At 43.7% G+C, this 15,656-nt stretch overlaps 1 long non-coding RNA gene across 2 annotated transcripts; it reads right to left on the bottom strand.

The window, feature by feature from the left end:
* Positions 1–317: 317 nt before the first annotated feature.
* Positions 318–15,211, bottom strand: LOC310763017. Of its 2 annotated transcripts, XR_014548375.1 has the most exons (4): positions 14,493–15,211; positions 10,969–11,036; positions 9,557–9,634; positions 318–432 (listed from the first exon to the last, which is right to left on the bottom strand). It is a non-coding gene; the product is annotated as an uncharacterized lncRNA (long non-coding RNA). The 2 variants fall into 2 exon arrangements; XR_014548376.1 differs by lacking the exon at positions 318–432 and having other exon boundaries at positions 8,093–9,634.
* Positions 15,212–15,656: the final 445 nt, after the last annotated feature.

Raw genomic sequence — 15,656 nt, 5'->3', positions numbered from 1 at the left:
TCACAACTTGTAAAAGTATGGGAAAGGGAGGAGAGGAGAGAAACTGGCAGCCAAGTGGGATGATGGCAGGCGAGCTTCCCTGGGCTGGGTTTTTCTAAGCCCAGCCAATTCAGAATGGATATGGGTGAGTTTCACTGCTCTCTATGGTTGCAGAAAGATAAATGCTGTATCAAATGCAAAGTTTGAAATTTTGTTCTATTTTTACTTTTATGAATTATTCAGTCACATTGGTGGTGTTGTTCTTTTAAAAAAATGCAAAGCAGCAATTTATCCCTGGAAATGGATAGGACTCAACAAAGGGGTGTGTGAGAGATTAATACAGGAGGTTATTCATTTATTTACATGTTGGTCTCACTTTTCCATCACAGAAGTGGTCCTCGGAGCAGCTTACAATCGCAGTCAGGAAATTTACATAATAGAACCAAATGTAATCTGTCAATAAAAAAGTTCAGAAATCTACATAATGCAGAAATAACCAGAGAATATAAAACCAGATGGAGAATCATTAAACATGTTAAGCAAGATGTAAGAGGGTTGTCCCAAAAACCTTAGGAGAGAATGTTCTCATTTTCAGTCACCCTTACATGCCTTTAAGTGACATCATCATATGGCCACATGGTTTGACTACTTAATGTGATGTCATCCCATTCAATATTGTTGGAGCACTCTGATTTGACAGAATTGTGCATGGGACTAATTCAGGAAGGAGTTAAAAGCAGAAACTGGGAAACTTAATATGCTGAACCTGCAGTTGCCAGCAAAACAGGATTATTTGTATAGTCTAAGTGTTTCTTGGGAGAGAGATTTACCTCGTGGAAGCTCTTTTTTTAATGCCAAAAATAAAAAGAGAATATTTGACACAGCTGTATGTATGAAAATTCCGTCTAATATTTAAACAAAACACTTATCTCACAATATTCAGAGATAAGGGTAGATGCTGATGAGATCAGGAAGCACTACTGTGATCAATTATTTGTGTTTACGAACTCCAAATGTTTTGGTATGGTCTGTGAATGGTGTGTTCAAGTAGTGTGAGTGGTTGTTTGAACAGAGGAGCATGAAGGAGGAATTACCTGCAAAAACATAGTTCCATGATTTTAAAAAACATTATTGGACTCAACTAGCTTTGGTTTTCAGAGTGACAAGAAATAAGACATTATTATTTCTACAATTGCATTTCCCATTATGGTATGATATTGTTGTCTGCACACTTAGCTTGTGCAATTTCAGCTATATGTGGTTTAAGGCCTGCTATTCCATCAACAGTGCCTCTGAAAATTTTTACACATCACTTGGGAAGACAGGTGAACTAATGCCAGTGTAGTGGAAGAAGCAAAGATCACTAGTGTCAAAGCAACAATTCTTCAACATCAACTTCGTTGGACTGGTCATGTTGTTCGGATGCCTGATTATCATCTTCCAAAGCAATTACTCTATTCCGAACTTAAAAATGGGAAGCGTAATGCTGGTGGTCAACAAAAGAGGTTTAAAAACTATCTCAAGGCAAATCTTTAAAAATGTAGTATAAACACAGACAACTGGGAGACACTGGCCTGCAAGCTCTCCAATTGGATAACAGCCTTTACCAAAGGTGTCATGGGTTTTGAAGATGCTCAAACTCAGGATGAAAGGGAGAAACACGCTAAGAGGAAGGAACGCTTGGCAAACCCTCACTGTGATCAGCTCCCACCCGGAAACCTATGTCCCCACTGTGGAAGGACATGTGGATCCAGAATTGGCCTCCACAGTCACTTACAGACTGACTGTTAAGACCGTGTTTATGGAAGACAATTTTACTCGGCTACAAGTTTTCGCCAAAGAAGAAGGAGAAAGTTGAATTCCCACAAGTTAAATGCAGAGCCGCAGCATGGAGAGGACCTTTCTTGGGAAGCAGGACTGAGAAATTAAAAGAAGAAGAAGAAGAGTTTGGATTTGATATCCCGCTTTATCACTACCCTAAGGAGTCTCAAAGCGGCTAACATTCTCCTTTCCCTTCCTCCTCCACAACAAACACTCTGTGAGGTGAGTGGGGCTGTGAGACTTCAAAGAAGTGTGACTAGCCCAAGGTCACCCAGCAGCTGCATGTGGAGGAGCGGAGACGCGAACCCGGTTCACCAGATTACGAGTCTACCGCTCTTAACCACTACAAGCTCTTTCTGTACCAGATTGTCCTGGCACAAAAGGAGCTTCTAAGCTCTCTGCCTTGCTTCCCAAGCAAGGTCTGGGGGGCTTCCATGAGATCTCACAGGAACTTGAATGACCCTGTGAGATCTCACGAGAGCATCCTGAGATTTCCAGAGCTGGCACACCAGTTCCCAAAGCCTAGATGCGCTCACATGGTGGTTCCTTTCCAAGTATTTGAGTATTTTTGCATATACACAGAACCCTTGGAACAGAACCCTTGCATAAGACATGACTGTACTTTTAAAGCAGACTTATAACCATATGGCTTATAATAATTATTATTATTTAAGTAGAATTGCCTTTATTTGGCTCATGGCAATTTGTTTGAGCAGGCAGCTCTGCCTTCGTAAATGATATGGGCATACTTTGTCCATCACTGGATTTTTCTATTTGTTGTGGACAGACTTCCAGTAATATTAACAAACTATACAAAATATGCACATGCAGATCATTCAGTAAAAGAGGCTAATCAAGATGTTTGTACGACATGGGGCTAGCCAGATTGGATGCCCTGCTTTTAAATTATTAGGCAACCGCAACAGTTTTGCAACTGCAAAAGAGTTCCTCTCATGGGAAGAGGGCAGAATAAGACTTCTGTGGTTGGGATGTTATGGAACGTTCATATTTTGGGAGTTCTGCCCGTAATGCACAGTAAATGTAAAGCCTGTCCATATTCTTTATTGCCGTGAATTATTTCTCATAAGGATAATATCCCAGTGGAACACAGTAAATGTCACATAAAAATGAAGCTGTTTCACATTATGTATATAATTGTCAAATTGCACGCACGCATCCTGTACATTTCCAATACGTAAACATTTGATTAGAAAAAAGAAAATCCATAATGTTATGCAGTTTAGAGTGGCATTTTTTCTCCCACACTTGTAACGTTTTACTTTTTGGCTGCATATTATTAAAAATAAGCTTAGCTCTGTCGTTTTTAGAGGACTTTCTAGCGCCATGGTTTTTAGGAGCTTGTTTAGTCACTGCCATGGCAACCGTTACCAACTGTTATGATTAGGAAAGATGATATCTTTGGAGATGATTTGGAGAAATTGTGAGGCATCAAAGACTCAGATGCATGGAGTCTCCAAATTCATGATTAGATTATCTGCTAAATCCAGGGGTAATCTTTCCAAGCCTGTCTCAGGAGACCAGTATTATGGTTTTATTAAAATGCCTACATCTGAGGTGCCTTCACTGCCAGTTTGCAAACATTTTCGTATACATACAATATTATTATATTATATTATATTATATTATATTATATTATATTATATTATATTATATTATATTATATTATCTACTACAACTAATAATAATAATAATGTTACATATAAATTATTTTATGATGATGATGATTTATTGACTTTATATACCACTCTATACCCGGAAGTCTCAGGGCGGTTCACAGAACAAAATCAAAATATAAAACCACAAAATATATAATCAAAATAAAAACAACAACCCACTATCCCCCCTCCCCCCAAAAAAACCCCCACATTTTAAAAGGGCATAGGATGTTAATCATATCAACCAAAAACCTGGTGAAAAAGGAATTATTTTACCTGGTGTATAATGAAGGTGCCAGGCGAACTTCCATGGGGAGACCATTCCACCAATGGGGAGCCACTGCAGAGAAGGCCCATTCTCTTGTTGCCATCCTCTGGACCTCTTGAGGAGCAGGCACATGAAGAAGGGCCTCAGAAGTTGATCTGAGGGTCCGGGTAGGTCCATATGGAAAGAGGCAGTCTTTGAGGTATTGCGGTCCTGAGCCGCTTAAGGCTTTATAGGTTAAAACCAGCACTTTAAATTGGGCTCGGAAACTAATTGGTAGCCAGTGCATTCAGACCAGGATCAGTGTAATATGCTCAAACCATCTTGCTCCAGTGAGCAACCTGGCCTCTGAATTCTGCACCAGCTGAAGTTTCCGAACTGTCTTCAGAGGCAGTCCTATGTATAATGCATTGCAGTCATCTAACCTTGAGGTTACCAGAGCATAAAAGGTAAAGGGACCCCTGACCTTTAGGTCCAGTCGTGGACGACTCTGGGGTTGCGGCGCTCATCTTGCTTTACTGGCCAAGGGAGCCAGTGTACAGCTTCTGGGTCATGTGGCCAGCATGACTAAGCCACTGCTGGTGAACCAGAGCAGTGCATGGAAACACCATTTACCTTCTCGCCGGAGCGGTACCTATTTATCTACTTGCACTTTGACATGCTTTCGAACTGCTAGGTTGGCAGGAGCAGGGACCGAGCAAGGGGAGCTCACCCCGTCATGGGGATTCGAACCGCCAACATTCTGATCAGCAGGCCCTAGGCTCTGTGGTTTAGACCACAGCACCACGCGCATCCCAGAGCATAGACAACAGTAATTAGGCTATCCCTGTCGAGATAGGGGTGTAGCTGGGCCACCAGCCGAAGCTGATGGAAGGCACTCCGGGCCACTGAGGCCACCTGAGCTCAAGCAACAGCAAAGGATCCAGGAGTATCCCCAAGCTATAAACCTGCTCCTTCAGAGGAAGTGTAACCCCATCAAGAGCAGGCAATCTCCCACCCATATCGTCTAGGGAACCACCCACTAACATTGCCTCAGTCCTATCTGGATTGAGATTCAGTTTGTTGGCTCTCATCCAGTCTATTACCGAGTCTATTACTGGTCCAGCACTTCCACTGCCTCACCTGAAGATGTAAAGGAGAAATAGAGCTGAATATCATCAGCATACTGCTGACAATGTACTCCGAACCTCCTGATAACCCCAGCCCTAGTGGTTTCATGTAGATGTTAAAAAATGTGGGGGTTAGGATTGATCCCTGTGGAACCCCACATTGAAGGTTCCATGGGGCTGAAAAGCATTACCCAAGCAATACCCTTTGGGAACGACCATCCAAGTAGGACTGGAACCACTGCAAAGCGGTGCCACCCACCCTTAGTTCAGATAGTCACTCCAGAAGGATACCATAGTCGATGGTATCAAAAGCTGCTGAGAGATTGAGAAGAATTAGCAGGGACATATTTCCCTTGTCTCTCTCTCGACAGAGGTCATCGTACAGGGCAACCAAAACAGTTTATGTGCCAAAACCGGGCCTAAACCCCAATTGAAATGGATCCAGAAAATCAGTTTCTTACAAAAGTGCCTGGATCTAGTGTGCGGCCACTCACTCCAGAACCTTGCTCAGGAAAGGGAGATTAGCAACTGGCCAGTAGTTAGTTAGGTTTTCTGAATCCAGGGAAGGATTCTTTAGGAGTGGTTTTTACCACTGCCTCCTTCAAACAGGCACTCTTGTAAAGAGGCACTGATCACCTCCCTGGCCCATCTAGGAGGCAATTTTCATAAGGTTCTAAAAATAACATCATTTTCAATTATCCCCACCCCCAGCCAGATACCCAAAGATCGACAAATGTCTGTGGGAGAGACAAATAGGGAGTGGGAAAATCAAATCCAGGAATGTATTTACATCTGTGCAAATATCTTCTTCTTTTTTAAGTCTCTCATTTTTTCATTATTATTTTTTAAGTATTCACCAGAGGACAACCTGAGCTTAGGATGGGAGATAAATTCATTTGACTGGCATTTTAATTTGAACCTGCCTAATCCTTCCTGATCCAAAACACGAATCAAAGTGCAGCTGATCTTCAAAATTCTCACTTCTCAGAATTTTGTGACGTAGTTCTCCATCCAAAAAAAGTACACAAAAATGTGTGTATTAATGGGAAGTGTGCCCAAATCTGTACATTGCTAAGCAGTTATGTAGAAAAATGCATCAAAAGGAAACTCAGAAGGGAGGGACTTGAGGAAGTCAACCAAGATATTTAAAAGATTGGATTTGTGAAGAATTAAGTTTGTTGTTATTGTTTATCTGTTTATTGTTCCCCCTTTTTTCTGTCTTCTTTTTTCTTTTTCTGTTTTTGTGTATCATTTTGCTTTGTGGTTTGTGTTATCACTGTGGAAAATTTAATAAAATTTGTTTAAAAAAAAGAAAAAAGAAAAATGCATCAAAGCAGGACACCACCCAAGGAGTTTAACTTGAGCAGGGTCAGACATGGTTTAGAATTACAAGCCTCAGAAACAAACAGTTTGAGCATGCACAGGGTGCAAAACCTTTTTTTAAAAATCATCTCAATCATCCTCATCCATTTAAAAAATGGTAGGAGTAAAAAAAGGAAAAGAAATAAATTGTTTTTCCAACCTGGACACAGATGGGCGGAAGCTCCTGGCCACAGAAATACTTTTAGACTGAGATTGGCTGAGTGCTCCAGAGACCTTATTGGCCAGAGAATGGGCGATTGACATAAATGTCTCCCTGAGCCTCTCTAAATTCACTTGTTCAACAACGGCTGCAATGGTTGCCAATTTGTTTCCAGGCACAATTCATAGAATCATACATAGAGTTGTAGACTTGGAAGGACCCTCAAAGGCCATCTAGTCTAACCCTCTGAAATGAAGGAATCTTTTGCCCAAGGTGGGGCAAGAACCCACAACCCTGAGATTAAGACTTTCACGCTCTACTGACTGACATATCCAGCTATGCCTATTTGAAACATTGGTTTCTATTTTGCTTGGATCCAGGATATTTGAAGGACCAGAATGCCTGCTCCATATTATGGAAGCCTTCTTCTGCATCCTGTGTGTGTCAGATACACAATTTATTGAGAGAAGGAAAGGCCCTCTTTGTGGAGGAACCCGGATCACAGTAATATTGATACAGCCTAATGCCAGTACTTCTACCCATGTTTACAAGACTGAAGCAAGCTTCAATGCTCGCCATGGGATTTACTCCCTTCTGCATAGGTTTGAAATCAAATACTTTATTCAGGAGAAATTCCCATCCAAATTAAAGCGTTTCAACCCCCAATCGAAAGCGTGAAATATTCAGAGCACTATTCATTAATTCCCACCAGGCCATTCAGATATATTAGGCTGCAAGGATTCTTTTTTTTCTTTCCTGTCAGAAAAGCAAAATCAGATGAGGAAAAATGTGGTTTAGTGTTACTTGCAAAAGATCCAGAATAACAGTTGAATCATGCCTGTTCTTGTCTTCTCTTGCACAATTGTTCCTTGCATATCAAGTGCATCTCTTCCTTCCTCCCCTTCCCCATACCATTTATTTCCAGGAACCTCTAATGAAGTACATCTTGAGTTTCCTTTTCATGGCTAATGAGGAGACAACAAGAATTTGACTAATACTAGTACAATTACTGAAGCAGTGAAGCGTGCATCCCTGATTAGATGTGATAATTTGCAAGGCTGGGCTCTTCACATTAAGTTTGCAAACAGTTTAAAAATCGCTTCCCCCTATTTATCCAGCTAATCTCTGTTAATGACTCCCAACCCCAAAAAGGAAAGAGAAAATGTCTTTAAAATCCTATATTTCATTCAGGAAACTTGCAAATGGAGCAGAAGTGGAACTTGGGGGAAATCTATTTCTGAGGATTTTCCAGTGAAGGGACACAGCTGGCTTTTCACCAGGCTTCAATATTCATAACCGCTTGAAAACAACAGACATACTCCCAGACACAAGCACATGGGTGTTCACAAATGCTCTTACGTGAATCTTCTTCTGGTTGTAAAAATTACTTTATTACATGGATATTGAAATCGAATGCCCCCAGTTACAACAACTTTATGTAAAATCAGATGTACCTGACATTGACTCCAGTTCAATGTAAAAAATAGATATGAAAAGATTATTGTCTGTAGAACAGGAGTTCAATTTTGTGAGATGTCAACTGGGATCTGTGAAGATCCTTGATGATAATTGTATGGGGTCTCTCAATCTCCTAGTCTTTAACTAACAGAGATGCAGTGGTGCTGTGGTCAAACCACCGAGCCTCTTGGACTTGCCGATCATAAGGTCAGCAGTTTGAACCTGCACAATGGGGTGAGTTCCCGTTACTCTGTCCTAGCTTCTGCCAACCTAGCAGTTTGAAAGCATACCAGTGCGAGTAGATAAATATTATTATTATTTATTGAATTTATATACCGCCCTATACCTGGGGGTACTGCTGTCGCAGGATAGTAAACAGTGTTTCTGTGCACTCTAGCTTCCGTCACGGTGTCCTGTTGCACCAGAAGCAGTTTAGTCATGCTGGCCACATGACCCAGAAAGCTGTCTGTGGACAAACACCGGCTCCCTTGGCCTGAAAGTGGAAATGAGCACCACACCCCATAGTTGAATTTGACTGGACTTAACCATCCAGGCGTCTTTTCCTTTTTATCTAGTCTTTAACTCACGTACTTTTTTCCTTCCAGCTGGCTGGGAAAACTAACACTGAATGGTTAACACCTTATCTTAACTTCTGCATAAAGATAAAGTGCTTATTGTGTCAATAAATGAGAATTTTTATCGCATTGAAGACATTTAGACCCTCAGTACCACAAGTATGCAGTGTTTCATTCCCTCCATTCATGTCCCGCTCATCCTGCTGCCCTTTTAGTAATACCTTCATTTAAAAAGCGGGAGACATGTGGCTTTCAAACACCATTGAACATCCTGCCTCTTTTTGTAGAAAACTACATGGTGTGTGAAGTGGCATAGGTCGGGGAGAAAGTTGTGCATATTTTAATATTCATTTGATGTCAAAATACAGCAGGGGGGGGAATCTTCTTTATTGACATTGAAGCCAACATTTATTGAAGAAGAAGAGTTTGGATTTGATATCCCACTTTATCACTACCTGAAGGAGTCTCAAAGCGGCTAACATTCTCCTTTCCCTTCCTCCCCCACAACAAACACTCTGTGAGGTGAGTGGGGCTGAGAGACTTCCAAGAAGTGTGACTGGCCCAAGGTCACCCAGCAGCTGCATGTGGAGGAGCAGAGACGCGAACCCGGTTCACCAGATTACGAATCTACCGCTCTTAACCACTACACCACACTGGCTCTCTATTGACCACTTGCTTTCATCTCCTGCAAAAGAAAACCCAAAAACATTTTTTAAAATCTTAATATATTGCCTGCATAGAAAACAAGGTGCATATTTGACAGGCAAGTGTGATACTGTTCCTCCCCACCTCCCCCTCAGTCTGTCTGCATCTTCATGAGACAGGAGATTTTCTTTTCCATGACAACTTTGCAAGACTGACAGATACCATTTTCAGATCTTACTTGCTTTTCTTCAGAGGCAACGTGTATGCTTTCAACAGTCACTCAGATCTGAAACAGGTAATTCACCCTCGTACCTGCCAGAGAGCCCTTTGAAGCCTCAGGCAATGATTTGTGTCAGATTTCAAACACTAAAGCAGGATCAGATCTTGATGGTTGTGACTTGGGACATGATCTTACCAACACGTCTGGGTACGTGGGCATATCGGGGCTTCTCTTAACCGCTTGGCTACAATAGCCACTTTTGCTGCCTCCCTTTCTGTTAACTGACCTTGCTCCTCTGTCGTTAGCAGCAACCTGACGGATCAGCATTTAGCTGAGCAAAGACTTCACTGGCATGGAAATAAAGCTGAAGAGAAAATATAATTTGTGTAATTTCTCCATTGCAGGCTGCCATTGAGAGTACGGACATTGGGGCCAGAATATGCTGATTGCGGCAATCATAGCAACCACCGGTGCTATTTTTTCTGGAAAAAGAGGTGCCGGAACTCACTGTGAACACCTCCCTTGTTGTCTTAGAATGGCAATGGTGCCTACCTGAGAGGTGCCAGGACTGAGTTCTGGTTGGGGGGAAAGCCCTGGCAACCTCCCAACCACACAATCACTTGGTTCCCTTCAGGTACTGGTCCCAGGGCCAGTTTCTGAGGGAAACTGGGTAGGTCATGGTAGCAGGCCGTGTGGTGGGGCAGGGGCCCTCATGTCATCTCCTGACAGTGGAGTTGTTGCTGCTTCTTCAGGGAGTTAGGGGACTGCACCTCAACACCTACACTTCTCAATTAGCAAAGAATTACATCTGTTCCCTAAAAGTCCGTGGGTAGATCACTGGGGAAGCTGAGCTATAGGAGAGATCTCAAGGGAAAAAATCCTATCATTGCTGCCGGGACAGGAAAAACTAGGAAGACGAGACGCATGAGCCACATCAACGGAATGGAATCCTAGCATTGCTGCTTGGTGTGAGATGTGCAAGGAAGAGATGTCAACAGAAGAAAGGAAAAATTGGTATGGGGTGATCCTTGTTTCAAGCATGAGTTTGACACTCTTCCTCTCAGCTGTGCAGGGCAAGGAAGGCACTTCTGCAATCCTTCCTTTAGAAAAAGAAGAAGAAGAGTTTGGATTTGATATCTCGCCTTATCACTACCCGAAGGAGTCTCAAAGCGGCTAACAATCTCCTTTCCCTTCCTCCCCCACAACAAACACTCTGTGAGGTGAGTGGGGCTGAGAGACTTCAAAGAAGTGCGACTAGCCCAAGGTCACCCAGCAGCTGCATGTGGAGGAGCGGAGATGCGAACCCGGTTCCCCAGATTACAAGGCTACCACTCTTAACCACTACACCACACTGGCTCTTAAGACAGGGATGGTGAATCTGTGGTCCTCCAAATATTGATGGACTACATCTCCCATTTTCCCTCGCCATTGGCAATATTGGCTGGGGCAAATCAACATCTGTTTGTTCTCCCTGACATGGTCTTCTTCGAGTTTCTAAGAAGAAGGGAAAATAGCCAGACTGCTTTCCACTCGGTTAATGTGTGGCCTTACTTTAAATAACACTGAAATAACCAAGCCACAAAGGGGAGGGGAGGCATGGTATTTGGCCCACTAAATCACGACTCCCTGGCCCCAGCCCTCTTATGTACCCATTTATGTCTATGATCTACGCAGCCCACCTAGTAGAAAGAGACCTACTGGCCTGAGCTGTTAAGCACTTTGAAGTGCCAGCGCGAAATGGCATCCTCAACCGGTTACTTTGCCTGCTGTAAGGAAGAGAGGAAAAACACTTGACGGTTACCTAGCAACTGCCAAACACCCTCCCAACCTGGAACAGCAAGGCAGCCAGTTGCCAGTGCCATGCAGATTGCAGGATGCTATCTGGCTCATTGCCCGCCAGTGTGTAAGGAGTGCTGTTCTGCTCACACGGTGCTCCCTGCAGGCCTTGCCCCCATGAACACAATGGCAAGGCCAGCTTCTTTCAAATGTTCTGTAAGGGCTAAGTGTGCACAAGTCAGGGATTTTGCAAATTTGTGGCGGCAGGCTCTTCCTCAAATCCACACGCACTCATGGGAACATCTGTCTGCTCCATGCCGCCACTTTAATGCCTCACCCAAACCGCCCCACCACCATGTGTATTCCGTGAACTCAAATATAGAGTCTGAAAAGGGATTTCCCCTCAGGCAGAAGATCTCGAGGTGCAGCAAAGCACTCTGGGACAAAGCAGCAACCGTTAGAAAATGCAGTTACCGTGGCAAGGCTCAAGAAGTAACATTACAGGTGCCCTTTCCACAAAATCAAAAACTGTGAGGGGTGTGCGTATAGAGGGAGAGCAGGATCACATGTACTGTATAATCAGCACCTGCAGGCTTTACACGTCCCAGGTCTCTGCACATCCAACAGAAGCTTCCCTTCCAGGGCTAAAAGAACCCTCCCCCTTTAATGAGGAGGCCGGTTTTATTGGCGGCAAGGAAGGAAAAGGGCTAAAAACTCACACAACACAGTCCTGATACGGGAGTAATGACTGCTCCTCACATTAAACGGGGGGCACCCTTTGTGTGGACACGGGCAGCCCCTGGACCATGTGCGGCTTCATCAGCACAGGCTTGGCTTCGCCTTCCCCAGGTGGGATACCTGGAGGTCTCCACCTACCTCAGTCATTTGTCCAATCCCACCTGGGGAAGCATTGCCAAGGTGACCAGGCTAGGTAGGGGAGGGACTACCTGCCCACACAATAGAGGGAGGATCTTACCTGGGAATCTTCAGTTGGCTCCAGAGCTTCTCCCACCCTACCCACCCTCAGTTAAGATTTATTTTGCAGGTTAACCTTTTCTTCACAGGTATGTGAGCACTGCTACGTCAAGGTCACTGTTGAAGGGCCGGAAAGGAATTCCCCTGCATTGGCAGGTTTTGCCTTTCCCGTAGCAAAATGTCACAACTTTGGCGGTATCAGGCCTTGGGCGGAATCCTTTAGTCTATTTTCCTGTATTGGGGGGGCATGCAGCGGTGACCCACACCCCCTTCCTCTTTGTGGCGGTGATACCAGGGTTCCCCGTTAAAGGCGTTTGTGAGGGGAGGCTTTGACCGTACGCCGAGAGGTCGTCATTGCCCTCCCCTGCAACGGCAGCGTAATGGGGGTGGCTATCTCTGCTTGAACATATGTTCTCCAGAGCCGGCCCATCCCCCAAACACATTGGATAACCCTGATGTTCCCCAGATCCCCGGCTGGGGACTGGGAGGGATAAACGCCCAATGCCTGAGCCAAGGTCTATCCACATCTGAAATATAATAAAGTTGTGGCCAATTTAATCCCATAGCACGTTGTCTTGTTATTCGACATGAGGGGGGGCCGCCCAGGGTTTGGGGGACTCCGCCTGTCCACGCAAACATTAATATGTTAAAAAGACCCAACCCAGAACACAACTTCAAGTGATGTAGTTAGCATTGTGTCTAGTGAGGGGGCCAATGAGAGGTGATCATGCCACATGGGTCCTCCGCACAGCGCCAGATTTAGGGCAATGCAGGCAGTTGTCTCGCACAGGGCACTGAGCCAAGGGGCTGCAAAATTGAGAAGATCCATCGTTGAGAAGATCCGTTCGGAGGCACCAAATTTTGACCTCGCTGAGTGCACCATATGACCAAAGATTACCAAAGTCTTCCCTGCCCCCCATTTTTATAGCACAGAACAGCATTTGCATTGAATACGGTGGTTTCATTTTTCAAGGCACGCTTCAGCTATTCTCATGGTGGGCTATTGCATCTTAGCACACACTTTGGGAATCCTCGATCTAACTTCTGTGTTCCTCTGCGTATTTTCCTTAGAAGACGTTCTGATCAACAGAAAAGGGACTGGCTGTCGTTTAAGCCTGTTTGGAATCCCTGCATCAGGCACCAGCTTTTGTTTATAAAATAGGCGCAAGATTCAGTAAGAACATTTGTGTCAACCATAGATAATTGCATTTGGCACATGGAAGAAGCCAGACAGTATACACTGGTGATGATATGCAATTATAGGGGATGGAATTCTTTGTGCATCTGGCGAGGAAGTTTTCTAATGTGCAGAAATTTTGACGGAGGTTGTTTAACTTAAGGCTGTTTGCAATCCAATGTGACATTCACATCAGTATGTATTCCTACTGGAGTACATAAATATGCACTCCAACAAGAACACATACAGATGTGAGTAAAGGGACTGAACATTTGGAATGTTCCCTTGATTTTTCTAGGAATAGTGGCTGTTGTCTATCAGGCTTTGTTTACTTTGCCAACGGCTTGTCATGAGTTCTCACAACAAAGGTTTTAGTTATAACCAGACCCAATAAATTGCACCAATGGTGTAATGATTTATGCAAGAGCTGTGGGTTTATCCTGCTTTCTTCAATGCCTTACCCACTAGCTTCTCTTGTACCTCTCTGTACCCGTCAGAATGACCTTCATTTTTTCAAAATCTGGATCAAGTTATAAAACCTACCCAACTCCACAATCTGAAGTAGGTGTTAAGGAAAAGATACAATCATCAGAAACAAAGTCATCAGAAAGCTCCTAAGATTAGATAAACAAATTATACATTGGCCATTGATTAGGGTTGCCACACATCCAGAATTTCCCAGACATGTTCGGTATTCAAATGATTAAATTAACACCCGGGGGGGATTTTAAAAAATTAGCAAAATGTTTAGGTTTTTGCCAACAATTTTTGTGTTTAGGTATCACTCTTTGCCTCTTGTGGGTGAATTCCGAAAAGCTCAACAACTTTTGTGTCCGGATTTTTACTTCTTGAATTATGGCAACCCTACCATTGATAGTGAGGGACGCAGGTGGCACTGTGGGTTAAACCACAGAGCCTAGGACTTGCTGATCAGTAGGTCAGCGGTTTGAATCCCCGCGATGGGGTGAGCTCCCATTGCTCGGTCCCTGCTGCTGCCAACCTAGCAGTTTGAAAACACATCAAAGTGCAAGTAGATAAATGGGTACTGCTCTGGCGGGAAGGTAAACGGCGTTTCTGTGCACTGCTCTGGTTCGCCAGAAGCAGCTTAGTCATGCTGGCCACATGACCCGGAAGCTGTATGCCGGCTCCCTCGGCCAATAAAGCGAGATGAGCGCCGCAACCCCAGAGTCGGCCACAACTGGACCTAAGGGTCAGGGGTCCCTTTACATTTACCTTACCATTGATAGCAAAGATCAAGATTCAGAAATGTAAAAGAGAATGACTTGCCAGATACCTTTAAGGGTTCCAATGCAAAAACAATGTCAAAAAACCAGGCAATGTGACTGGAGTCATTCAACCCATCCGTGTCTTGTCTTGTGAGAACCATCTTGCTTCTGGATTCTATACCTTCCTGGAACTTTGCACCAGGCCACTGAGAGCCACTGCTACAGGCAATATAGTTGCCATTTCCTGGCTCTAAGACCTGTGGGTGTGACATCATTCTGATGCAAGAATGCAATTCCCCATGGAAACAAAGCATTCGTGCTTACAATTGGTTCCATGGTCTAGGAGTAAGCAGACATCCATTGCCTGACATTGAAACCAGAACATTCAGAATTATTTAGGCAGCTTGGCACAATAATATTCAAAAGAAGTTTCATCAGTTTGTCCCAGCTCTTGAACCAATATAGATGCTGTCTGAGAGTTGAAAACAAACAGATAAAGAAAACCAGCTGTATATTGAACACGGTGATAAACTAGAGGTTCTTCTGTCAACTGGCTTACACCAATAAAATTTCGGCCTAGATATTATTCATGTTCGCTTGGGGAAGATAATCCAGTCCAATGCCTTTGTTTATTATGGGTCTGCCTTGAGGTGGGAAATCCCCATTCACTGGTGACTGAAAAGAGTGTTATTCAAGCCATGGAAAAAGTCAGTGGGTGTGCCGCCCATCTGTAAAAAAGCCCAGTTCCAGCTATGTTGCTTGTTTAATGGAGATCCTTAAAATTAATAGCAGGGTAAGCCCATTTGACAAGGCACTAACTAGTTGTTCTTAAAACATTTTAGTCTGTTGTGTTTTTGTGTTGATTAGCATGTGGGGAGCCGACGTAAATTGCTTGAACCCTAAAGTTAAGTCTCTTGCCTCAGAAAACCTTATGGCTTAGGAGTTTATTTTCCTACTCAAACGTTTAAAACAATTAACTCATTCATGGGAGAGGACTTTAAACTGAGCTCATCTGAGTTAAAATATATATATACAAGAGTGTTATTCATGAGTGAGCTTGTTTTCCCTCCAAATCGTGGGTTGCTTGAAACCAAAAGCTGAAGGAAAACATTGCTCTTAAACTTAATATGCTACTAGCCAGTGGAAGTGGGTGCAATGCCACCAGATTTATCTTCCCCTGTCATTTCAAATGCACGCCTCGCCCAGCCTATGCAACCCTTCCTGCCATTTCC

The sequence above is a fragment of the Podarcis filfolensis genome (assembly GCF_964270895.1).
Source record: "Podarcis filfolensis genome assembly, chromosome: 5".
NCBI classification, from domain to species: domain Eukaryota; kingdom Metazoa; phylum Chordata; class Lepidosauria; order Squamata; family Lacertidae; genus Podarcis; species Podarcis filfolensis.
The sequence above is the reverse complement of the archived record's forward strand: the minus strand, read 5'-3'. Positions and strand labels throughout refer to the sequence as shown.